The sequence below is a fragment of the Cyanistes caeruleus genome, chromosome 4, assembly GCF_971803275.1.
Source record: "Cyanistes caeruleus chromosome 4, bCyaCae1.hap1.1, whole genome shotgun sequence".
Lineage (NCBI taxonomy): Eukaryota > Metazoa > Chordata > Aves > Passeriformes > Paridae > Cyanistes > Cyanistes caeruleus.
In genome coordinates this window covers 56,967,652-56,993,886 of record NC_141704.1, presented here as the reverse complement: position 1 = coordinate 56,993,886, position 26,235 = coordinate 56,967,652, and the positions used below count along the sequence as shown (strand labels likewise).

At 43.9% G+C, this 26,235-nt stretch overlaps 1 protein-coding gene across 2 annotated transcripts in view; it reads right to left on the bottom strand.

The window, feature by feature from the left end:
* Positions 1-5,880, bottom strand: part of CHRM2 (cholinergic receptor muscarinic 2) — an 85,635-nt gene extending 79,755 nt beyond the window's left edge. The window contains exon 1 of one of the 2 annotated variants that reach the window (XR_002868303.2): positions 5,176-5,880. The gene's annotated coding sequence lies outside the window, so the exon portion shown is untranslated. The remainder of the gene's footprint in view (positions 1-5,175) is intronic. The other variant, XM_023937752.2, reaches the window with a different exon arrangement.
* Positions 5,881-26,235: the final 20,355 nt, after the last annotated feature.

Sequence of the window (26,235 nt, the reverse complement as noted above, 5' to 3'; positions counted from 1 at the left end):
GAAGAGAAGGATCTAATCTTCATGCCTGAAGATCATCCTATCTGCACAGAAATAAAGAGATCTTTATATATTCAGGCTACCTGAAAATCCTGAGCCAGAGAAATCACTAAGCAAGAAAATTCTATTAAATTACTAGGTTTATTTTATCACCTTGGTTTCCAACACTAATTTTGACAATGATTCAGAAGACAGACCTATGGAGATATTTTTGTCTCATTACACCTCTCTCAAAAAAAGCCAAAAAGCCCCAAAGGAAACCAAACACCGAACCAAAAAACACAAGCAACCAACAAAACTAAGAAAACCCACACATGCCCACAGTTTACTCAGAGCTTTTCTAAGAGCTTGAGGGAAACCCCGGGAAATGCTGATTTACAGAATTTCTCGCCTATTTATGTTGTGGCTGCTCACAGAGATCTTTATTGCCATCGCTGTGAGAGGTGCCCGTGCTATTCCCAATGCCCATCATCACACTGCATTTCCCTTTCAGCAGAGTCTGATGAAACAGAGCTGTTCCATGAACAGTTGTCAAAACACTGGCGTATTCTAATTACAACACTTACTATGTTTCTGTGAAAGTCAGATTCTGAGCTCAATTGCACCAGAATAAACCAGACACAATTAAAATCACTGGAGGCACCCCTGATTTGAAAGAAGGTAATTAAGATCAGAATCTAGCCCATGGAGTCTCAAGAAATACTGGAATGACGGGAATCAGAGAATCACCTTATCAAATAGAAAACATGCAGAAGACTTTGAGCAAAGTAGCTGGCCCTAAATGTGATCTCTTTCATTTAAACTGCATCATAGCCTTAAAAACGAATACACGGAGCACGTGCACTGCTGAAACCTCATTGCACTTCTTAGTGGCATTGGCAAGCATTCTTTAGGAATGAGATCACTCACTTCACCCTATCCTGTCCTCTTGGGACTTCAGATTGTGTTAGATGAGAGATATTCTTTGTAGGACCTGCTGATATATAACCCTGTCTGTGGGGAATAGACGGTGTTAGACACAGGTAACAATACAGCTTATAAGGTAGGACTGGCAGTCCAAAAGGACAGGCAGCCCCACAGCCTGAAGCATTTTTACACAGCAGAAAGCTCAGGGTGCATGGGAAAAGGAGGCAGCCCTTTAATGCAACTTCAGGAGTGGTCTCAACTTTTAATGCTGCCCACTTCAATCAGGGAAGTGTAGGAAGGCGGTGGGATAAGTCAGCAAGGGATCCCTCCTCGATTTAATATGGAGAGCTAGGGAATGCAATCTGCTAGGCACAGGTGTTTGGCAGTCAGCTGGTGGGATGTGGACAAGCAAGTAGGGAATACAAAATACAAAACTGTATTTTTTGGGCAGTTCTGACACAGGAAAAGCCATGGAGACCCTGGCAAAACTGGAAGCTGCCTTTGCCAAAATATGGAAACTGGAAAAGATGGGTAGGTGGTGTGCGTGGAGTCTCGCTTAGCTGCAGGAGTTCTCAGTGCTTGGTTCTTTGTACAGCCTGGTTCTTAGAGATGGGAATCTCTAAGATGGGTTTAACAGGGCTTGAAATGCTACCACACAATTTAATGCTACCATACGTTAAATACCAGCATACAATTTAAGCTTTTTAAGATTTAAGGCTACAAGCATTTGTGAAAAAGTTATCCCTGTCATTCATATGAGATGGATCTAAGCCCCTTCAGCTTTTCTTAGCCTGATTACTGTTGCCTATCCCATCCACCCACCTAAACAGCCAGTAGAAGGTCAGGGCAGCAGTTTCACAAGTGAGTAATCCTCTTCTCTGCCATCAAATCTCTCAGAATTAGCTGCGAGTTGCTTCAAGCTGCGAAGCTCAAAGCCAGAGACATCCACAATTCCCAAAAAAAACCGGTCAGACACAGTCTGGGCTTCCCAGCTCCAATTTCTTCCCACTTTTTATTCCACAGCTTAACCCACCCAAGCCATAATCTCCGAGTGACCAAACCAGGATCAGTTGAATCAGCTGATTCAAGCTTTCAGCTTGGAAGAGGGAAGATCTGATTGGCAACAGACACTGGGAAGGATGGAAGAATGCCCTTTTCTCATACCACTTGCTTCTCCCCCTCTGCAGTAGTTGGCTGTGAAGCCTCCCATTCCTTGTGCCCGGGGATGCTCTTCCTCGCCTGCCTCTGGCACCAGAGGGCGCGGAGATCTGGGCTTCGGGCTGGGAATCCAGCTCCCCGCGGCCCCCTACTTCGCCTTAAACTGAACTCAACTTTCAAAGAGGTCTTGATTTCACAGAAAGGGAGTTGGCTTCATTATTACTGGCTTGTCTGAGTTCCCCATGCTGCATTGCTATGGAAACAGGACCAGAAACTACGTCTTTTGCATGTAGGTCATGATATTAGCGGAAAAGGGAAAGCTGGGTGAACGGGTGAGTGGGTTACAGAAGTGAAGTGGGACAGAGAAACCTCCTGGGATTATATTTACAACATTGAGGGATTTCATAGTAGGTGTCCTCAAAAGGCTTTTGAATGAGACACCAAACAGGATGAAAGAGCCAAGCATTTTGAGTAGCTGAGAACTGTCACGCACACACACAGGGATTCAGCCCAGACGTGACAACCAAAGTGACAGTGGGCACCGGGCTGAACATCTAGGAGGAAAAAAAGTAGTTTTGTTTATAGATTCAGTTTTTAACTGATGGCCTCAGTTTCCCCCTTTCAGTGTCTGGGTCTCCATCCTGTACAGTGACAGAGCACAGCCAGACTGCTGTCCCTTCCATCTCCTCAGGACATTTGTGGTCACACATGGTCCAGGTCTCCTGAGCTCTGCCCAGATGCAGGGTTACAACCATTCGGGTAGAGGATACTACTCAAAATCCTGGGTTTGGATGGGAGAAAAGCAGGACTTCTCCTTTTTATAATTTTGACCTCCATCCAAAGCAAGCTGGGGACATCCTAAACCCCCCCTTCCCATATCCTGTGCCTTGTTCCCAAGGGGACTGCAATGCAGAAATCAGAGTGCTGAGGGAAGGAGCAGGGTTAATAATAAATAATGCTGCTGAGAGGGCAGCTCAGTGGGGCACACGCTCAACAAACCAGCGAGATTACTGCGCTTCTCACTCCCCTGGTGCAAAAGCAAACAGTCTGGGGGTCCTGCAGGGGGGAAGTTCAACCAAACTTATACTCAAAAGATCCCAAAGGAGGGAGGAAGTGTATTCTGTGTAGCTTAGAGAGCTTTATAGATGAGTCACCAAGAGCGGCTGGTGTCATAAACCACACAATCAAAGCTGGTGTGTATTCAGACAGGGGCTGTGATTGCAAGTGATGCAATACCATAAAAGACAGCATGCATACCTCTGCTCTCCTGTATTCACCTTCCTTATTGTTTTCTATAGTTTATGGATTTGGTATATCCCCCAAACAACTGCAAGGACTGTCTGTCTGTCAGTTGGGCTGTCAGGCAGAGATTAGACCTTCTTTTTTTGTCCTTGCCTTTTTCCTTCTGCAAAGAGAATATCTTCCTTAAGGGACAAGGACAAGCCAGTGTGTGCCAACACACTAGTTGATACATCAAAATGGGAATAGATGTCACTCTGGCTAGATTTGCAGCAAGAATTTCCAGTTGGAAATAAAGCCATCTCCTTGCCCTGGAAGGAACTTTAACAAATGAAAATAGTAGGAATAAACAACCTTGCAGGGGTGGGAAGAAGCATCCCTTGTTCTTTACCCAGCAAAGGGGTAAGGACTCCCCCGTGGGCTAGCGGGGATGAGTGGTGAGCCCCGAGAGCCTCCCCTCGGACCTGGCAGCGGGCACAGCCATCCTCATCCTCCAGGAGCTGGCACCAGGGCCCTCCGGCTGGGCTGATCCAGCAGAGGAGCCCCCAGCCTGCCTCCCCCAAGCACGGCACGGGGCACACCGCTGGGAAGGCGCAAAGCCAGGAGAAGTGCCCTGGCTGGAGGGATGGCCAGAATCGCCTTTTGCCTGAGAAGGAGCAGAAAGCATTTTGTCCCTTCAGAGCCGCCGATACAGCCTCGCTGTGGAGCTGCACCAGGACCTCAGTGCCCCAGGGTTGTTTCTGGGAGACAATTTTTCATCCACAGATTGATCGGAGCTCCCTCTCAAAGTCTCAGCTCGCTCCTTCTGGCCCTGAGCACTCCTCGGTGGCGGCACAGGCGAGAGGAAAGGGAGCCCGAGGCACGGCCGGGACCGACACAGCCCTGCCGGGGTCTCGGCCGGAGCGGGGCAGAGAGGCCAGCCGGAGCCCGAGCATCCCTTCCCGCAGCACCCTGCTTCCTGCTCCTGGGAGCGAGCCCAGGCAGGGATGCGGCCGAGGGGAGCCGGGAATGAGCCGGGGGAAGCCCAGACCCTTCCCACCCCCGGCGGCTCCCCCAGCCCGAGCTCCCCTCCCCTCCCCGGGGCGGGACGGGAGAGAGCGGGCAGCGGGAGCCGCTCCCGGGCACAGCAGCGATTGGGGGGGCTCGGGACGGCCCCGGCACGGCGGCAGCCCCGTCCCCGACACCCCACACGGCTCCTGTCCCGCAGGGCAGGGATCCCCCCCGCCCCGTCCCCTCCTGGCCGCCCGACAGCGAGCGCGCACCGCGGGCGGGCAGGCTCCGCTCCCCGCTCCCGGGGACATCTTGCAGGAGTGCTGGACAAACATGTCACAGAGGCATTTGGGAAGGGTAGCCCGGCAGATGAACCTGTGTCGGAATGTAGCATTTGTAATAAAACCCCCTGTGTATAGCTCTTGAAAAATGCGGAGGTTTCTCTGTATCAGGCTATGTGTCGCTCCCGCTCCACCGTGCTAGGCTGGGTTCTGGGATTAATATCGCACCTGAAACTGGACAGAGAAACGCTCTGTGCTGGGAACGATCGCTTTGCCTAATCTCCCCTCGCTGCTGTTCACCGGCGGCCCGCTCAGCCGTGACCCATTCAGCAAAAGTTTCCCTATGGTCTGTTCTGCTTCTTCTGCCAGGAAACAAAAGCTCGTTTCTTAGACATTATTTCCTTGGCGGGAGCTTTCCTGTGGCAGCAGGGGATGAAATCCTAGGCGCGGCGAAGAAGGGGCGGAGGGTAGAGGACGCGAAAGAAAAGCCAAGAGAAAAAAAAAAAAAAAAAAAGAAAAAGAAAAAAAAAATGGAAAGAAAAATAAAAAAAGAAGAGCGAGCGAGCGAGAGAGGAAACGTCAGTAAAAACCAAAGCTTTCCTACCTGTGATCCAATTAGCAGAAGTTGCATCTCATCCCGCTGCAGGCGGCTGGCTGGAGCGGCGTGCGGGCTGAGCGCCGTCAGCGCCCGCAGCCAGCGCCTTTATCCTCCTCTTCCATATCTTCCACCAGCAGGGAGGGGGGCTGAGCCGGGGGAAACACAGAGCACTCGGCACCGTGATAGTGGGGCAAGGAATAACAGGCTGGAAGCTTTAAACGAGGGGTGGCATTGTCCGGGCTGATGGAGTTTTTGTCTCCCGCTCCCCTCTCGCCCTCCCACACCCACAGGCACACACTTTACACACACACAGCCCCTCGGTGGCTCTAACCCTCGGGAGTCGCTGCTGCAGTTCAGCCAAGCTGAGCTCTTTTGAAAAAAAAAATAAAAAATAAAAAATCATAAAAAAAAAAAAAAATAGAGAGCAATAATGCTAAATAATGCTATCAAACCTGGCTTAAAGGTTTAGACAAAACTGGAGTAATTAAACAGGTGAAGCCGGGACTCGTGAGTGAGCCGGTAATAATTCCTGCTTCCCCCAGAGCTGGTGGGGAAGTGAGGGTGAGCTGGCGAGCGAGGGGAGCGGGGTGCCTAGCTGAGCATCTCGCTGGGTGAGTGTCCTTGCTGACCGCCCGGAGCGTGTGCGGGGCTGTGGGATGTGTGTGAGTGCGAAGTGGGCTCGATTAGCTGCAATGGCAAGGCAATTTCTGCAGAGAACATTTACAATTTTCTTTCAATATGACAGGATTAGTTGCTGTTGAAGGCTCTCCTCCAATAAGATCGCGCTGCTCTCTGATTTGGTGGCTTTGCTGAATAGAAATTACTGGTTCTTGTTATCTCTCAACACACTCTCCAGTCTTCCTCATCAGGCACTCCCCTCTTTCTCATCACAAGTCTTTATCTACAATTTGCACATCAGAACCACTTTTTTTTTGTTTTGTTTTTTTATTTTTTTTTTTGTTTTTTTTTCAATTACCTCCTCCCCATCTTTCCCTGTAATACTGTCCTCTTCATTTCCAGTTTTTCATTTTAATTTTATTTTATGCTTTTTTTTACAACTCCTTGATAGCTGTAAGTCTAAAGCAATGTATGGGAGAAGAAAGAGAGAAAGAGATCTTGTTTTTAGATTATTGCAGTCATCGGAGGCTCTGCACATTGTGGAAAAATGTTGTTACACTAAATCCTGTTTCTTAAACTGATTATTGTCCTGAAATTTTCATGGGGAGAGGCTTCCTTCGCACTATGACAAATAAATTAGGGAAAACAGATACATTCTGAGGACAAGAGTCAGTTCTCATCGGGTGTAAAGAATTCCTCTTTAACTAATAGTCTTTAACTAGCCTAAGAAGTATTCACCTTGCTTAAGGAAACTTGCCAGTTCTATGGACATAATCTAGATATAAAAATCTTTAGGTTTTCTTTGTTTTATTTGCCTCTCTCCTGGACCAGAACTGATTTGTGGTCTGAAGTTTGTTTTTTCCCTTGGGATAGGGCCTGCTGGAGTGGGAAGCAGGAGAGCAGAACCCATCTCATCTATTGCCCAAAGACTAGTAGGGGGGATGTGCTCAGTGCAGAAAAGAGAAATGGACTTTGTGAAGGCAGTCCAGGCTTTTGGCTGCTGCCTCCCCTGCCCCATCTCTTGTCTTGAAAGGCCGAAGGAGCCACAGCCCTCCTCTCCACTCTAACCACTACTTCTCCAAATATTCCAAATATTCCTAATATTGGCCTGAGATTGCTCCTGGAAGAGAGTTGTCTGCATGACTCACATACATGTAGCTGTGGCTCCCGGAAGGTTCTTAGGGGTGGATTTTCCCCAAAGAGGGTGATGTGCCTTCCCAGTAGGGCTGTTGCCTGGAAGGGCTCAAGGCCAGGCTGGACGGGGCTTGCAGCAACCAGATCTAGTGGAAGATGTCCCTGCCCACGGCAGTGGGGTTGGAATTAAATGATCTTTTATGTTCCTCACTACCAGCTAATTTGGAGATGGGGAGCTCTGAATTTTGGAGGTGCTTGTCCTTCAGTGTTACCCAAGGCTGTGTTTCTCTACCTGAAGGCACTTTCTCATGATTTAAAGGCTGGATTACTTGCAGCTCTTCAGGTGCATTAAAGCACCTGGGACCTGACTTCTGCCCCTGGGTTTCTCAGCTTTCACAGAAGATTTTGCCTGGACTTCACAGCAGGTTGGAAGACAGCTATCCAGGCAACTCAGATGGTATTTGTTATCGGGAGGTTGGAAGGATTCCATAAGCACACTTCAGCTCCACGGGATTGCTCCAGTGCCAGGGCAGGGGACAGGCACTTCCACAGGCTGGGTGCCCTTTCCTTTGGCAGACAGAGCCTCAGCCCCGGCCGGCTCCTGCACCTCCCACGGGCTGTCTCTCAGACCTTGGCACTTCACACACTTTAACATTCACTAATCAGGATGATCAGCAGCCTCAAAAGTCACAACGCCTGCTTCTTCTTCCCCTTGTTATTATCATTATCGTCATTTTTTTTTTTTTCCCCTCCCAGCGAGTGTTTGATTGTGCGCGCTGATTTCTGGAGATTTAATTAGAGTTCAGTCCCTGCGAGCACGACTCAGCCCTTCCCACCGGGGCGGGCAGGGAGCGGGCGGCGGCCCTGCCCCGGGATGACCCCGGCAGCACACGGCAGCCTTGGGGACTCCCCCGGCTCCCCTGCAGGCAAGGACAGAGGCAGGGGATGGTTTCCAGCAGCACGGCTGGACCGAAGGCAGGATGTAGCCCGGAGCTGGCGCTGCACAGCTGCAGGGGGCTCCCCAGCGCCGCGCTGCTCGGCGCTGGAGGGACATCCTCTGCCTCGGCCGAGCGGGGAGCGCCGTCATCTCCCAGGGAAATAAAAGTCCTGAAAACCCCTGGAGTGTGACCCTCACCTCCTCCGTGCCTTGTCTGCAGCCCGCCCGGGGAGAGCGGAGATTCCCCGCACCGCCAGGCGTGTGAGCGGCGCTGCCCTCCCGAGCCCGGCTCTCTCTCCATCAGCCTCAGCAGATACAGCCTGATGGCAGCGGGGACTCCGCACTGACCGGCACCTTTCACGTCTGACAGAGCATCCGTCATTACCGGCTCTCCTCTTTATAGATCTATAGATAGGCCTCCTGAGGGAAACAATGCCGCTTCTGAGCTTAAAACGCTTAAAACACATCCCCCGACCCCCCCACTCCCCAGCCGCTGCAAAGTCCCCTCGTCCCCGGCTCATGTAAGGAGAGGGAGGGCGAGGGAGCCGAGTCCTTTACAGAGCGCTAACTGCAGAGCTAAATTCCTCGTAGAACCACAGAACAAAGCACTCGGTGCTTCGCTGGGAGGGGAAATAAAAAGGTTCGTAAAAAAAGAGAGTATTTGCTCATGCTGAACTTCCTCTCCCGCAGAGGGACCGGGAGTCGCTCCCGGGGAGCGCAAGCAAAGACATCAACTTTTAGCGAGGCTATTTCCAAAGGAAACCGCATCCCTACCCAGAGATGCCGAGTGATCTCTAGTGAGACTATGCTGGGGGCTCTCCTTGTTTTTGGCTACACGTCCCCCAAATGGCTCTTTCTCCCGGCGTGGAGCTGCCTCGTTGGGGTGTGCTCCGGCAGGATGAGTCCCCTGTCCCCATGGATTTATAGCTTGGGGGGAGGGAGGAGCGGTGTCCCCGGGAACCACTTCCAAAGGGAGCTTTCTATTCTGTTTGTAGGGATGAGCTCCTTCTCTGATTCAGCTCTCATCTACACCTGGGGATCACAGAGCTATCTGCAGAAACTCGAAATTCTCTCAAGGCTACCAAGGGGCTGGGTGAGTGATCCCCATACTCCCACGGCTCTGATTTGCTCTTATTTGCTCTTATTTGCTCTTATTTCCTCTTATTTCCTCTTATTTCCTCTTATTTCCTCTTTCCCAGCCTCCCTCCACGCCTGTTTCATCCCATTGCCGCAGGATTAGTGCTAGAAAGGGGAATGGGAAAAGGGCAGGCTGTGACTTCCCTCTCACATTCACCTGGAGTCAGGGCAGATGAAAGCTTCCCTCCTGGTAGCCTCTTCCTATCCCCAGATGGATGAGGATGGACCAGGAGAAGCCCAGCTCCTGTGGATTGCTGTTTCCTGCTTGCCAAGTTTCCTAGGAGGAGGGAAACAGGGAGGGTGCACGCTTAGATGTGCAAATGGGGCGGATGGGGATCAGATCGCTCAGCTCCCTCCCAAAGTGCTCTCCATGGCTTAGGTGACTGGCTTCCCAGCCAGCACACAGCTTTCTTGGGAGACTGAGAGAGAAAGCCCAAGAACAGCCAGCTCTGCTAACCAAAAAGCTTGGTTTTCCTTCAGAGGTGTGCTCCTCTCCCCGGTGCCTGCTGGAAGTGGACATGCCACCTCCCAGGGGAAAGAAGTGGGTCTGAGAGCTGTGTTTATTGAGAGCACCTCTTCCCTGTGAGGTTTTACCAGGAGTTTTAGGCAAATGGGACTGGGAAGAGCAGGACAAAGCCCTAATTTTTCTGTGGAAGAAAACACCAGGAAAATAGGTTCTTAGTGCAAATAATGAAATAATAATGTACCTTGGAATGTACATTTATTTACCCCCAGCCGTGCTGGGGGTAATAGATAGCTGAGTTTACCTTGGGGAGGCAGGTGCCTGAGAGATGATGGGAAAATGCTGGTGAGAGTGGGACAATGAAACTGCAAATCATCCTGACAGTGTGGAACACAGAAAGCAAGAAGAAAGAAAGGAACAAATCCAAACTGAGACAAAGGCAGGCCAGAATCTGCGCAAATAAATTCCTAACAGATGCAAATATGAGGGAATTAAATGAGTTCAATAAACTGATGGTCAAACCTTTAACAGAAAATTATGTGTAATCCCTCAGCTCTGTCCAGGGTAGTGCATTTCTAGGAGTGTTTCAAACCACAGTTAGGTCTGCCAGGGTAGGCAGTGCAATGTTGACACGTGGTAGCTTGGATCTCACTAGTGCCAGGGGACTAAGAACATCTTGTGTTTTTCTTCTCAGTTCAAGCTTTAAAGTCCTCCAGAACAGCTGGCAAGGAGGGGCGTTGCTTTCACCCACCAGCTACATTAAACTGCTTTGTTAATACAAAATCATCAAGTTTTCTTTTCCGTTTCCCCTGAATGATGATGCACTTTTCATGTCCCCTTTGAGTCTCAAAGCCCAACATACCCGGAATTATTCAAATCAGATGAAAATGGATGCAGTGGAAATTCCCAGCAGGCTTAGATGGGGCTCAGGGTCTAATTTTAAGAGCCAAACTGATCCTCTCTCTCGTGGAGCAGCTAGGTGGCGAACTGGAAAATCAAATCTACTGTTTTATTAAGGATAAGCACAGTATCTGGAGAGCATTCTGTTATGCACAGCAAAGCTGATGGAGCACTTTTTAATACAAGCATGCACGTAGTTATCATCCTAGCAATAAACCCCTATCAACTGCAGATCTTCACTGCAGTTTTTGTTGGGGTTTGTTTGTTTTGTGTTGGAATAGTTATGCCTTGCAAATGCTGCAGTGTCCCAGGTGGGCAGATCTGAAACGAGTTGCAGAACAATCTGAAAAATATATCTGCTGAGAATCAGTGTCAACTTTGTTCAGATTTGGGAAGACAGTGACTGATAATCACAATATAGCATACGTTCAAGGTTGTGAGATACTTCAGAGTACAGACAGGAGAGTGTGTTTCAGAAAAAAAGAAAGCAAGGAAGAAGTATCAATTAATACTCAATTTATGTGATATAAGAGTTAAAAAAAAACATTAACGAGGGGATCAGCAGAGATATGGTTTTGTTTTTTACATGGTAAGTTTTATAGCTGTTGACACAAAGCTCTTAAAAGGCAAAGAGTTAAATAAAATTCTCACTAATTGTGTACAGGTGTGTGGAGTGGCTTATCTGCCTCATAAAACTTTACTTGTCGTTGACCATGGAAAAACAGGTCCTCCTTGACTTGAATCTCAGGGGTTCATATCCCGAAGTGTCTCTAATGGGGGGAAAATGGGGAAACCCTGAAATGGATGGAACCGCCGGAGGAGTTTAGAGCCTCCTTCTCCAGCACCCTGGAGAGCGGCCTGCCCGCAGCCGGCGTGCCCGATTCCTTGTGTCCGTGTGTCCGTGTGTCCCTGTGTCTGTGTGTCTGTGTGTCCCTGTGTCTGTGTGTCTGTCTGTGTGTCCGTGTGTCCCTGTGTCCCTGTGTCTGTGTGTCTGTGTGTCCCTGTGTCTGTGTGTCTGTGGGTCCCTGTGTCCGTGTGTCCCTGTGTCCCTGTGTCCCTGTGTCCGTGTGTCTGTGTGTCTGTGTGTCCCTGTGTCCCTGTATCCCTGTGTCCGTGTGTCTGTGTCCCTGTGTCTGTGTGTCCCTGTGTCCGTGTGTCTGTGTGTCCCTGTGTCTGTGTGTCCCTGTGTCCGTGTGTCCCTGTGTCCCTGTGTCCGTGTGTCCCTGTGTCTGTGTGTCCGTGTGTCCCTGTGTCCCTGTGCCTGTGTGCCCCTGTGTCTGTGTGTCTGTGTGTCTGTGTGTCTGTGTGTCCGTGAGTCCCTGTGTCCCTGTGTCCCTGTGTCCGTGTGTCTGTGTGTCTGTGTGTCCCTGTGTCCCTGTGTCCGTGTGTCCATGCGTGTCTGTGTGTCTGTGTGTCTGTGTGTCCCTTTGTCCGTGTGTCCCTGTGTCCGTGTGTCCGTGTGCCCCTGTGTCCGTGTGTCCCTGTGTCTGTGTGTCCGTGTGTCCGTGTGTCCGTGTGCCCCTGTGTCCCTGTGTCCGTGTGTCTGTGTGTCCCTGTGTCCGTGTGTCCCTGTGTCCGTGTGTCCCTGTGTCCGTGTGTCCGTGTGCCCCTGTGTCCCTGTGTCCGTGTGTCCGTGTGTCTGTGTGTCCGTGTGTCCGTGTGTCTGTGTGTCCGTGTGTCCCTGTGCCCCTGTGTCTGTGTGTCCGTGTGTCTGTGTGTCCGTGTGTCCATGTGTCCGTGTGTCCCTGTGTCCGTGTGTCCGTGCACACACACACGCACACACACACAGACACAGACTCATCCTCCTCTGCATGCCCCTTGCTCGTAGTTGCGCTTGCAGCTGCTCAGGCAAACACAAGCCAATGATCGGCCGCGTGTCCCTTGAGGTCACACCTCTAGTTATGAATGCCACATCACTTGGAAGATGAGTCCCTGCAGAAAGCTGGAGAAGGCTGTTTCTGTGTCTTTCACCTGAGCTGCAGTCAGTGGATAGAAATGAGGAAGAGCTCGTCGTGCCTTTGGGAGCGCCACAGAACCCCAGAACCCCAGAATGGGAAGGGTTGGAAGGAACTACCAGAGGATACCTGGCCCAAGCTCCCAGTGTCCCCTGGAGTATGTTAGTCAGGACTGCAATCAGATGGCTTCTGAATATTTCAAGAGAAGTTCAAACACACAGAAGAACATGGTAACCTGAAGCTCAGCACCAGGAAAACTCCTTTCAGTATGGGTTTAAGCAAATAGTTCCTCTTATTGCAAAAGAGGAATTTTTCTGCAGAAAGCCTCAGTTACTGGAAACCTGCCCACATCACTCATGTTGTACACAAGGACGATGTGTGGACACCGGAAAGCAGGTGTTAGACAGGCCGTGCCCTTCTTCTAATTTTAATTAGCTGGGAAGAAGACCAAGAGGTATTTCAAACCCAATGTTTTCTCAGAGCAGCCAGACTGTTGGCAGCTTTATGTGCGCCCCAGTGACTCCAAAGAGGCACCAAGGACTGCTTGTTTGATGAAGAGATTTAAAGAGGGTCACAGTTCAGGGGGAAATTTTTCCCCCAAATATTACTTTACGAACAGACTCAATAGTTCATCTTCCCTGGGCATGAAGTCAAGGGTTCTGCCTGCTCTTTAAACACTCGAGCCCACATAGGAAGCTCTCCAGCAGTGTAACTCTGTAGCTACTTCTTCTTTGAACTTTTGATTCTGCCACCGGGTTTATGCAAAATCTGATACTGATACTGCTCACCCAAGCACACAGAAGGAATGAATGGCCTGGGTGAAACACATAAATCCAGAAACAGATTCCCTAAAATAGGAGATCCTGAAAAGTTTTTTAATAAACTACTTCAGCAAGCAGCTTAAATCCATCCTAAAAAAAATACAAAGTGGAAAATTAATTCAGTTTCTTTTGGGGAGAGGGCGTTGGAAACTATACCTTTTATTTTTTTTACTCCCAAAAATGCTGTGTTTTGTGCCTTTTGTCACTTATTGGAGCACTGATGCCTGCAGAAGAAAGGCACTGCCTGATTAAATGGCTTAACTTCATGTTGGTCACAAATACACTCAGCTGGGATGAGAATTCAAGCAATAATAGCAAAACTGACAACCATTTCATTTTAAACCCAGTATTAACAACAACATTCCATGAGCAGTGCTGGATAGCACCTTCTCCTTAGTGTCCAGTGAGCTGCTGATTTGAATCAGAGTGAAAGTAGTTCTATTTGTCCTGTGTTCTGGGGCAGACATCACTCATCATGCTCAGGAATAATATGACATTATTGTAGCCCTTTCCTCTCTCCCACTGGTAGTGATGGGAGTGGCACACTCACCAAGGGGTTTGCACCACGCACAGCCAGGAGTCCTGAGATGCCAGAGGCTGTTTTCAGCACCTGAACCATCACCCTCCAGAGTCTTCTGTAGATGGCCTTAAAAACACATCTTTCATTTGTTTACCTTACTCTTTAACCTGAGTTTCAGGTTCATTTTTTTTCTACATTTTTCAGTTCTTCTCCTTCACAGCTTGAATTTCTCTTGAAGTTTTTTATCTTTGTTTCAGGCTCACAGCATGAGGAAAGGAAAGAATTTCCAATCTGTAGGCTAGCAAATTTAACAGCTTGGCCAGATTCAGGTATTTCTGTAGAAAGAGCCAAGCAGTTTAACCCTTAGACATAATTAAATTCTGTTTAATATCATTCATATATCATTCAATATCATCATATTAATATCATATCATAAAAAATCTGTTTCCTCCTAGAAGACTGCTCTGAATCATGGAGAATTATAGTTGCATAAATTCTTCTGTGTGTTTTTTGTTCTCTCTTCTCCTGTTTATCTCAGTATTATGTTCTGCAACTTAGGATATTGGTGGTATGTCTAGAAACACCCCATTCTTTGAACCTTGGGAAGTTTTCACACCCAAGGTCATCCTTGGCTTTGAGAACTACGCTATAAATACATGTTATACGCTTCAAAAGTCTGTGAAAAATAGTATTTTCTTATATGAGTTTTGAATTTGATACCTAGTACCTCAATTGTTGGCCCCACAATGTTTTGGTTTTCTGTCTGAAGTGGCAAAACCAGTGATTTCCTGTCTTGTAAAAGCAAATTCCCAGACTGGAATTATTAATTTTATATTTATTTTTTCTATTTTCTTTCCTATGTCCCTACTCTCTAAGGGTAAGAATTCCAGGTTTTTTTTCTTCACCCTCTGTTCAGCCAAGCGTCTCTGTTTTTTCTTTCTTCATGGGAATTATTTTTCCCCATTTCTGCTCCCCTTTTACAGCATCTTTCCTGAGATAAGTTAATTTTATTGCAGATACTATTCTGGATGAAACCACACCACTTAGATAGATGGTCTGTATAATGTCTGTATAATGTTCTAATATGATTGCCCAATATTATTTCATAAATCAGCATAAACCTTGTTGCTTAACATCCTTCTGCCTTATTTACTTAGCTAATCTCTGAACACATCTATGCTAATCTGTTTTGATTTATACTTTTGTCACTGGTATGTTTAACTGAAAAATTTCAGTAAAATACAACATATTTTTTATTCTTCTTCAATATCTACTGCTCTGTATTTTCCAGCACTGACATTTGTAAACTGTGCTGTTGTTCAGTCAGTGTATTTTTTAAATGCATTCAACTGTTCACTTTCTCTGTTGCTTCCAGCCCAGCACAAAACCCATTCTCAATTCACTGCACTCTTCTGAACTGCTACTGGTGTCCCTTTGTCACAACCAATTCTCAAACTCATGTATTACTAATGTCTGAGTGCTAAATTCCTGCTCTTCCTGCCTTTATTACATCATTCCTATCTTACCTGCTTATTCTTTGAAAGAGAATAAAACCACACCAAATGGAGTTGCTTGGACTTCCCGTCCTTTCTGCTTCTAGCAGCTGCACTCAAGTTGTACTGACTCACTTCATCTGTGTACCTACAGCTTCTCCACCTCCAGCTTGCAAATCAAGACAAGGTTAGTAACAGTTACCATCACATATCCCATTACTCAATTTTTTTACTCTTAAATACTTCTTCTTTTTCTTGTGCAGCTTTGAACTCTAGCCAGTGTTCTCTTTCCATAGAAGTTAAAAATCCTACCACGTTTTTTTTATCTCCTCACCTTCATTATCAACACAGAAAGAACTTCACAATATTCCTAAGCATCCTGGAGAATTTACTTGTGTATTTTGCTGAAAGGTACTGCCACCTAGAAAGGGTGAAATGTGCCTATGAAACATGATAATAAGCAGCCATTCTTTTCCTCTTCTATGATTTTAGGTTATTTCTTGTCAACAGGATATATTTAATTGTGACAATACTAATAAAAACAGTAACAAAATTTTCTGATTCAGTTTGACTCAACAAACATAACATTTATAGACCCTCTGTCAGGATTTTCATATTGTACAGCTTAAAATTACCCGTTTTCACATTCCTCTGTATTAAGTTTTTGGTTGAATTGATTTACACTGGAAGGAACAGACTCTCATGAGGAAAGACATGACAATAGTTTTGTAGCTCAAGCTGGTATTAAATCAAATATAAGCAGCCTTTCTAATAAGCTTTTAAATTAGAAGGAGAAAGCTCTCAGATGAAGTTCTACATTGCTGTGGTGATTATTAAGAGCAATGAATCATGTGGGGTCAAGTTCAGCCAGCAAACTAAATTAGTTTTGGAGCACTTTTAGAATGTGTCTTGCAGTCTTACTTTTAATACTCTTTGGTGATCCAGCAAGACTGTAGATCACAGCATGTGGCAATCTTACACAGGAACAGAGATTTGTATCCAGGTCTGTCTGATTCTCTTGTGAATCCTTAGAATGAAAACTAGCTAAAAATCTCCTTCCTTTCAGATATTTTTTTCATATTCCAAGTTATCAGTGGGGACTTCTGCTAGGTCATACACTATTTAATGAAACAGTACCTTCATCAAACCATCTTTTCTATCAGAAATACCAAATTTGAATTTTTACTCTTCCTCACTGTACCACACATTTCAACAACTGAATAGCATTTATTAATTAATTAACAAGTTCCTTCTTGTATCACTAGCAGAGACAACAGATGATGCAGTAAAACTCTGTATATGTCTTCTAAGAAGAAGAAAGTATGTGTTTACTTCCAGAGTAAGTATATAGACCCTTTTTGACATTAATGAAAAACATGGTGAGTGAAGTTAATTGCATGCAATTATGAGCCACTTGGAATATTAACACGTCAATGTATTTTAGAACCTTTAGAAGAAGTCACTCTCTGGTGCAAACTTAATAAGCTGCTGAGACTGTTAATATTCTGTTCTTGATTTGTCTCTTCAAGGAAAGATATTCCTGAGTACCTGAACTGCCAAGCCCAGTTCAGTGTATTTTTAAAGATTATACTTAGCATTACAGCTGAATTTGTGCACAGAAACAGGCCCAAGTAAAAAGAGTTCTGTAAGCCATAGAGAGACTTTTCATGCCTATTTCCACATGCAAGATAAACCCAGATATTGATATCTTTTGTAAAATGGTGTCATCAGAATTATTATTCTGACATTTCATGAAAACAGTTGATGAGAATGCCTATGTGAGTGCTCAGTGTTCAGCACAAAAGTGTTGGTTTAAAGGACCTGAATGTGGATGTTATGCTCTCACACGGACCTCAGGGAGTATAGAATAAGCTCAGGAGTCAGAGTTATTGCTTTAATACTCACTTGAGTACCAGTTCTCAAAACAGTTCTTTCAAGTGCAGGTTATGCAGAACTTGTGCTCCAAACACAAGGCTGCTCTGACAGAACTGCTGAATATCTACTGTGTGTGTGGCTGTTGAGCAGAGCAGCTGCTACTGAGAACCAGGGCTTTTCTTGGTCAAGTTAGGTGTTTAAAACCTGAAGAACTTAGTGAAAATATAGGCTACAACCTGTCTTGGCTTCCTTTTCTCATTTCTCATTCTCAAAGGAGTTTTGTGAGGCACTGCTAACTGAAGTCTTTCACATGGGGAAAGGTACACGTGGCAAAGATGCTATTGCACAAATTAAGAGAGGAGCAGAGAAGCACATACCTGTTTCATGTAATGGGTGGGTTATTCTTTCCTCCTTCTCATGACTCTGGTTCAACAAGGTTAAAATTTACACACCCAAATACTCATAAAATAACATTATATTCATGTTCACCATTAATATTACATCTCTGTACAGCTGTTTCCTTGATTTAGGATCCATTCACTGTATCAGTAAGCAGAAATAGATCACGTTGTTTATACAGTTCTTTAAAACAAAAGAAAAATGCTTCAGAAAATGATATTTTTTTATCTGTTAGCTAAGGTACTTTGGGATTTTGTTTATTCCTTTTTTATTTCAGCACATTTTACAGAATTGCTATTGTTATCTAATGGTCCTTTCTGTCAGAGACTTCCAACTCTGATCTACACTGAGCTTGATTTTTTAGTACATAAATTGCAATTCCAGAAAAAAATTCCTTGCATCAATTCCAGGTATTTTGTACAAGTTGTTACCTGAGCTGAGCCCAAACAAAGCACTCTGGAGGAAAAGGACCAAAATCTTTTCAGTTCCAGGCAATAATAATATACGGGGAAACAGAAACAGAACAAAAACTTTCTTTCATCATCCCAAGCCATTCTCTGGGTCTCTGGAGGATAAGCAACCAGATCTAGCCCTGCAAAATGAACTCAGTACAACATTAACTTGCAGACTCCAGAGCTTGGACCTAGGCCCTTGAGTCTTCCTGTAGAGGTTTAAGGCTTTGGATTCATAAAAGATAGTTCAGTCAGCAGGCAAGTGCAGCCACTGACTAATAAGAGTCCAGGCAAAGAATGACTCTTGGTGCTCAATTTTTCTGGTTCTTTATATACAACTAGATTAAGTTTCACCCTCTGTGTGTGTCTGTGGGCAAGGTGATTTGGGACTTCTTGCTGACCAGTTTCTGCACACATAATAATAATAATATTGGTAGCCAGTTGTATTGTCTTTGTCTGTGATAAAGCTGGTTTTCCTTATAGTAGTTTGTATAGTGCTGTGCTCTGGATTTGTGATGGCAGCAGCATTGATAACACATGGGTGTTTTAGTTACTGCTGAGCAGTGCTGACACAGCACCCAGGCCTTTTCTACTTCTTATTCTGGGCAACAATCTGGGAGAGAACACTGCCTGGACAGTTGACACCAATTAATCAAAGGAATTTTCCGTATGATGGGGTGTTGGGCTCAGTAATAAATACAGTGGCAGAGGAAGTTTGCCAGGATTGACATTGCTTGGGGACAGACTGAGCATCTGTTGGCTGGTGGTGAGCAATTGGATTTTTTTTGCACCACTTGCTTTTATATTGTTAGGTTTTGGCTTTTTGGCTGGTTGTTTTGCTTCTATTTATTTATCTAATTAATTAATTTAGTTGGTTTTGGTTTTGCTTTTGTTTTTGTTTTTGTTGGTGGGAAGTGAGATAGTGTGTCTGTGCTGCTAAACCGACTGCCAGGATAAAACCACAATACTGGCCAGCCACAGTTTTCACAATTTGTTGCAGAAGTCCCAAGCTCTAGATATTTGCTAATGCATTTTAGACCACTGGGCTCAGGTTGTCCAGACTTTGCGTAAGACATCTGAATTATTTTGTTTCTTTTTCAGTGGAAGGGACAATGGAAAGGAAATTTGCTGCATTCACAAATTCCCACTTTTTTACCCTTTCCTTTCCTTTCCTTTCCTTTCCTTTCCTTTCCTTTCCTTTCCTTTCCTTTCCTTTCCTTTCCTTTCCTTTCCTTTCCTTTCCTTTCCTTTCCTTTCCTTTCCTTTCCTTTCCTTTCCTTTCCTTTCCTTTCCTTTCCTTTCCTTTCCTTTCCTTTCCTTTCCTTTCCTTTCCTTTCCTTTCCTTTCCTTTCCATTCCATTCCATTCCATTCCATTCCATTCCATTCCATTCCATTCCATTCCATTCCCTTTTTTTTCTAATATTCAAAATCTGGCAAAACTAAGTTTATTATAAGACACGGTGCTTGTCCAGTATTTCTGATTAAAAAACTGTTGTGGACTACAGTTATCATTTCCTTTGAGAAAATGTTTGAATGGAAACACAGCAGATGCTACTTGAGCTTGTCCTAACTGTGTGTGGCAGCTCATGGAATAATGGCTGCATGGGGAGTCTCGGGCAGAAGAATTCACACAGGACTAAGGAAGATGTGTGTGCTCTTACTGTGGAAATAACAACTGGCTGGAAAAGGCCAATTTAATTTTGTGGTACACATCAGTGTTTCCCAATTTCTTGTTGTTCTTCCCTGTGAAGAGAACACTGCAAAAGTTTTTATTCTGAGAGAAGTGTCAGACATCAACTTGTGATTCTATGAATCTGGCCTTAGAGGAGGAAGGAAGAGGAAAGGTTTTTCTCTATAACCAACAGACACCAGGGAGATTTCTATTGCCAAAACAATCCACCTTAAAAACACCAACAAATAAAATTCAATAAAATGCTTTAATAAAATAGATTAAAAAAAATATTCTTCCTACAACATTTCCATTAGTTCTAAATGGTAGACTCTGGCAATTGAATAAGAAGATTGAAAATAAGGGTCGAAGAACTGAAGAGCTTTAATAATTCCTATCATTAACTATCCTCAGACAGATATATAAAAAATAATTGGAGGTATTAGTACTTCAGAATCTGACAGTATAACTCAGAGTTGGCACTCTAAACCTGGCAGACAATAAATCGAGATGGTGTTCCCAGATGTGACTTTTGTAATTATGATCTGCTTAGCCACAACACCCCTATGGAAGATAAATATTTGTCTCCTCTAAATCATACAAATACTACCCATTATATGTTCCCTTGAATGGTATAATCAGACTCACTACCACAAAATGAAAATTTTGATTGTTAATGACTCCTAGGATCTAGAAAATGAATGCACAAAACACAGATACACACACAAAGGAGAAGGAAAAAACACAACAAAAAGCTAAATGACAGTTTCTAATTTTGATAGTATTTGTTTCCTGAAGAAAATACCCACTACCCAAACTAAATGTGAAGTGCATTTTCCTTCTTTATTTTACAGTGATCAGCTCATTAGCATCTTTTAACTTTGGTTCTGACATCACAGAGCTGGTTCAACCCCTCTTATACTGTGTGGTGAGCAAGGATCTGGGATGCCCCCAACATCAGAAGGATGTGGACCTGCTGGGGTCCAGAGAAGAGCCATGAAGATGGTCATAAAGCTGGAGCACCTCTCCTATGCTGGCAGGCTGGGAGAGTTGGGATTGTTCAGCCTGGAGAAGGGAGGGCTCCAGAGAGACCTTAGAGCACCTTACAGCACCTAAAGGGGCCCTACAGGAAGGCTGGAGAGGGACATTTCACAAGATCCTGTAGTGATAGGACAGGGGGTGACAGCTTCACACTGACAGATAGACAGATATCTATCCAATAGATATCTATTGGATATCAGAAAGAAATCCTTCCCTGTGAGCTCTGTGACACTCTGGTACAGGTTTCCCAGAGAAGCTGCAGATGCTTCATCTCTGTTAATGTCCCAGGCCAGGCCGGATGGGGCTTTGAGCTACTTGGCCTAGTGGAAGGTATCCCTGCCCATGACAGGGGAATTGGATTTAGATGATCTTCCAGATCTCTTCCAACACAGACTTTCTGTGATTCCATATGATTCCTACAGACATGACACACAGAAACTGATTATTCTGGGATTAACCCACAGTACAGAGCAACAGGCACTTGCAGTGATTAAGCAGTCTGTTCTTTCCTTTAAGTATTTAGGGGGAAGAGGCAGAACTTGCCACTGCTTTCCAACAGAGACAACCAATTTGAGGACATGTCAAACCTACCCTTCTGTTCTTCCTGTGGTATAATTACTGTTTGCCTCACTGAGTTACAGCCTCGCTAATAGGCAGTCCCATTACCGTGGCTTCCTCGCATCCACAGTGAAAGCAGCAAGAAACAATCACCTGTTGTTTTCATCAGGTTCAACCCAGCCCTGAGAAAGCAGCTGCAGAGCTATTGTTGTGGTCTCTACCAGATCTATTTATACACAGGCATATGGAACATTTTCCCTGCACTGGTACTTTTCTGCTCAAGTGTTATGGCTTGCTTTTTAGGTTATTAATAACAAGAGCAATAATAACAATGAAACAACAACAACAATAATAATATTATTATTAATAATAATAAATCTACCCCATCAGCATCTGCATTCTCAGTACTTTTTTGCTGCATCCTTTTTTCCCCAGTTTCCTTGTTACTTTTCTTTCTTCCATATATTTCCAGGTGCTTAATGTTTAGACTGTAAGATCCTAGAGTAAAAGTTTTCAAACTTTTGTGTTTATATACCCTGAAAAAAAACAAAACTAATGGAGCTGCAAGTATAAGACTAGTGAGTACAGATTTATTTTTGTTAGCTATATTTCCTGCCTTCCCTAGAAATAGCCAAAGCACCTCCAGGGGGTCGTAGACAAATCACTGGAAAACAAAGATATAAAAGGTGAGTTTCCTGTGCCTTGAGGTTAGAGTCAAGCAAACTTTCAGGTACTGTCTGCAGAGTTTTAGGGTTTGGGAAAGCCTCTCTGCAGCATGGATGAAGGGATGTGGCAGCAAGATGTATCTTGTGGGAGGGAGTTGTTGCAGTCTGACATGCAACAAAAAGAGAAACAATATTTTTAGGCTAAGGACTATTAAAAGTCTTCTTAAATCCGTCAGGAGTAGATCTCAGCGTCTCAAGGTAGACAATGCACAATAACAATATACAGAAGATATAAAAATATCTTCTTTATTTAGAGAGCAAAGGGTACCTTTGGGACTCAGTTCTTTTAACAAAATTATATTGTCCTTTATTATTATTTGTTCAGAAAATGCAGTGGAAGTTGCACAAATAAGTGCACAGTGTTTTAAATGGTTTTAAGATCAACACTGGTTGATCAATATAGCATATAATAATTTTTTCATATATATATATATATATATTTCAAATTTACAATAATCAATAGAATATCAGTGACAATAGTAGCTGAGGAATAATTCAATGATTATGTTACCCTCAGAAAATGTTTTTTTGCCATGGTGGAACAGATTTATGGAAAAGACAGTGTTTATTGTTTCTGTTTCAGCATATGTCTGAATATTAAAAGTATGACTTTTTTTTCAGAGAGAGTTCAGACTTTAAAATTTAATATATCTACAACTCAGTGGAAATTAAAAATTAGATTTTTGACAGACTCAATTTTGTTTGTACCTGTAATAAACTCTAGATAAATAATCTCAAGCTTTTTAAAGAATGTCTTTAGAGAGGCAAATGTATGCATTAAGGGATCTTTGGATGAAATCCTTGTGGGATCTCTGTATATGAACATACATATTTATGTAATAGAAAGGATATGTTTGTTTTGAGTTGTGATAATAAGTTAATTTTATGACCTAAGGTTTTCTATAGTTTTTTTTTCTGGCTCATATAAACCAATCGCTATCCCTGCCTGCAACTGTCACTCCAGGTGGGCTGATTTATTTCCTTTGTGTTATATTCAAATATATGCTAAAAACCTACTGCTTTACACTTCAGTTAACCCTGAGACCTGTGCTGTCAAACCCTTCTTTGGGAGTACCTGAGAAATTGTACCAGGAGCTGCAATCTGAGTGTTTGACCCTCACCCTGCACCTCACACTAGACCAGCAGCCTTTGCCTTCTCACACACAGACCAGAGGCTTTTAGGAGCTTTCCAGGACTCAGGAATTGCCATCATCACCAGGTGTAGAAAAACTTTTTGTAGTCTCTTCCCTTGGAAGAATGTGTTTTAATTTCATGGAGCTAGAGGGGTCTTAACTAATCTCTGCTTTATTTAATTAGATGTGCTAGCAGAAATTTCCATGCCACCTCTCGAGGAAACAACAGGAGGGAATTTGAAAAGAGGTTGCTGGTTAAAATGAGTAAAGATGTTACACACACCTCTTCTGCCTGCCTAATTACTCATGACATGAACACACACAGCTGTGACTAGGATGCACCAGAACAAACTGTTCTATATATTCACAGCAGCTTCCTGTGTATTCCAGCAAATACATAAGGACCTGCAGAAAATGCAGTGTCAGTGGTCTCTTGGCAACTCTGTTGAGTAAACTCATATGAGGACTGTAATAGAAAATAAAAGCATTCACTTACAAAAGGTTTTCAGTCCTTCTAAGATGTTATAAGGATACTTACCTCCTGAGGGATTAATTTGTTGCAGGCAGATACTGAATGTTCCCAAGGCCTCATTGGGAATTCTCTGCTGAGTGAGTGTGAAGCTTCTGCAGCTTGTGCTGAAATGAAGTTTAAGAAGCCTGTTGCTGTGTGTCTGAGGAAACACATTGGCTCATTTTCTTCTGCCTTTGAAATCAGAATCAGAATTAGAATCAGATCAAGAAACTTTATTATAAGGAAATGAACATAAATCTATGGAGCTTGATTTCTCTGCCAATTAGACTGGTTTTGTGCTAGGGCAGCTACATGTATTTCTAGGTAATTCTTCTCATTTACTGCTGATTTAAGTGAAAGGAGAACCATGGCCTGTGGTCTAAGAAGAGAAGATTGTTATAAATGCTAATTACTTGCCATAGACAATATTTTGTGTAGGTTCAAACCAATTCCTGAGATAAGTTTCTATTTTAGCTTATCCTGGTTACTTCAATTTGCAAAGTTTTTGCAAACCCAAACACCTTCATGAAGGCTGATGAAAATTGTATCTGTCATGCAGACTGAGTGATTGAAGTGATTAAAACTCTGAAGAAGAAAAGATGTTTAAAGATTTATTAAAAAATAAAATGTATATACTGCTGAAGATATAATTCTGGTATCACCTTCAAATGTTATCAGGTAGAGTTGTTTACATGGTGACAGGGAACAGAGGACAAACTCCTTCTTGTACTTCCTACCATGTCCTTACTTTGTGTATGGAGAAGAGAACAAGTTCCACAGTGCAGAAAGTCATCTACAAAAGAGGTGATTCCTGCCCATTTCAAAAAATACCCAAAAATTAATCTGAAGAAATGGTATATTATATTCAGAGAAAAAGAGGTCAAAAAAAGAGAACATGCTTTGGCAAAAAGTAATTAAAAATAATATGATTTTTTCCTTTCCTTGCGTCTTTTTTTTTTGTGTGTGTGTGTGTGTTTTGCTGGTAAGTGGAAAATTTATCATACAATATTATGACAAACTTAGAATAACCTTCCATGACTCTGTGGTCAGAGGGCCAAGTCCTGGTTCTGTCAATGTGACTTGCTAAAGTATAATTGATTTATACAGTTTCGTGCTCTCAATGAGACTCATGCAAAAGAGATGAGTTCTTGGAAGTTTTGAGCAAAGGATTATTTTCAGTTTTTGTTATAAACACATGGTGCATTCATTTACCTTGTTATTCCTTAGTTTCATGTAGATATAGATTGGAACTTTATAAACCCAGGCTTTTAATTTTTAATCCCAGTGTTGTTCATACAGGAGGACTTAAAATTTATGCAACCTTTTCATCAAGTTTCACTGTGTTCTGTCATCTTAAAAAAAATTGCAAACTTTTCATGGAATTGACTCACATTTTCAGAGTAATAAACCTACCCAGAAAACCACTTGAACACATTCCTTAGAAAAAATATAACATCATTCTAGGACTTTGAGTTTTTTACCTTTAGGTTATATTTGAGATTTCCAGAGAGGCTTTCCATAGAAAATATTATTTTACACTGATGCATATTCTGAGAAAAGCTGGTCACAAATATTCATTGTACAGAGGTAACTCTTGGATATGTCTGGGAGATGAAGAGCAAGTGTCTGCTAGTCACAGCTGTCATCACAGATTCCAGCAGTAAAGTTCAACATATGGCAGCTCCACACAGAGTTGCCTTTATTTAGACATTGTTTGTTGCTCACAGGGGGTGAATAGTTACATCCCATGACAAGGTTTCTGCTTCCCAGTTGAATTAGTGAACATTTTACAACCAGAAAATAATGTGAAGAATATCAGAAATGAGGGAGTGAATGCTTTTGTTTGCACAGGAAGATCCCAGTTCTCCTGTTTAGAGGGGTATTTAAGTGATGCACGGCTGGGCCTCAAGCATCAACATGAAATGCATCAAGGACAAGATGAGCAAACATGACTGAACTCTATTTCTAATAAATAGTTTGACTAAATTGAATGATTTTTAGACAGCCTACAGCCAGTTCTAGCACAGAGCTGCACAGAACAGCAAAACAGAGCTGAGAGCCCTAAAAAGAGTGTTCCTTTCTGCACTTGTTGAAACTGGGGTCACTTAAAGCACATCCTTTTCCCAAGTGTCAGAGAAAAAAATCCCATGGGAAAAGTGGGTTTGTTGGCACTGTTGCAGAAAACAGAAACACATGGTCATTTTAATGAAATAGCAGGAATGCCTTTGAAGAATGTTTTTGAGAGGCCAGAAAAATGCTGTAGAAAAGCTTAAGGTAGAATAACACCAATACTGCTGAATTGATGGGAGAGTCCCGGTGAGTGTCAGGTTAAAGAAGTCACATGCAAAAAGGAGTACCTCAGGGTTGTTGGAATTGTGTGCTATTGTGTAGTTAATGAAGGCCACGAGATCTCCATCTTTTATTAATTTTAAATCTCAATTGAGGGCTAAGAAGGAATAATATTTCAAGTAGGAGTCTGAATCAAACCCCCAGATCTACATGTCCATCATCCTGAAGCAAATTTGGTTCTAGAGCCAAATGCTGCTGCCTGGGCTCAGTGCCAGAGATGCAGTGGTGACTCATTAGTAGCATGTCCAGGGTAAATGAAGGCTTCCTGGAGGTATGAGCATAGTGCCTGAAAGCCCAGCAGTGCCGATGGAAGCACTCCCTACCAAGAGCCTTAAATCAAGCTGTTAAAACTGGCTTCCTGGGGATATTATTAAA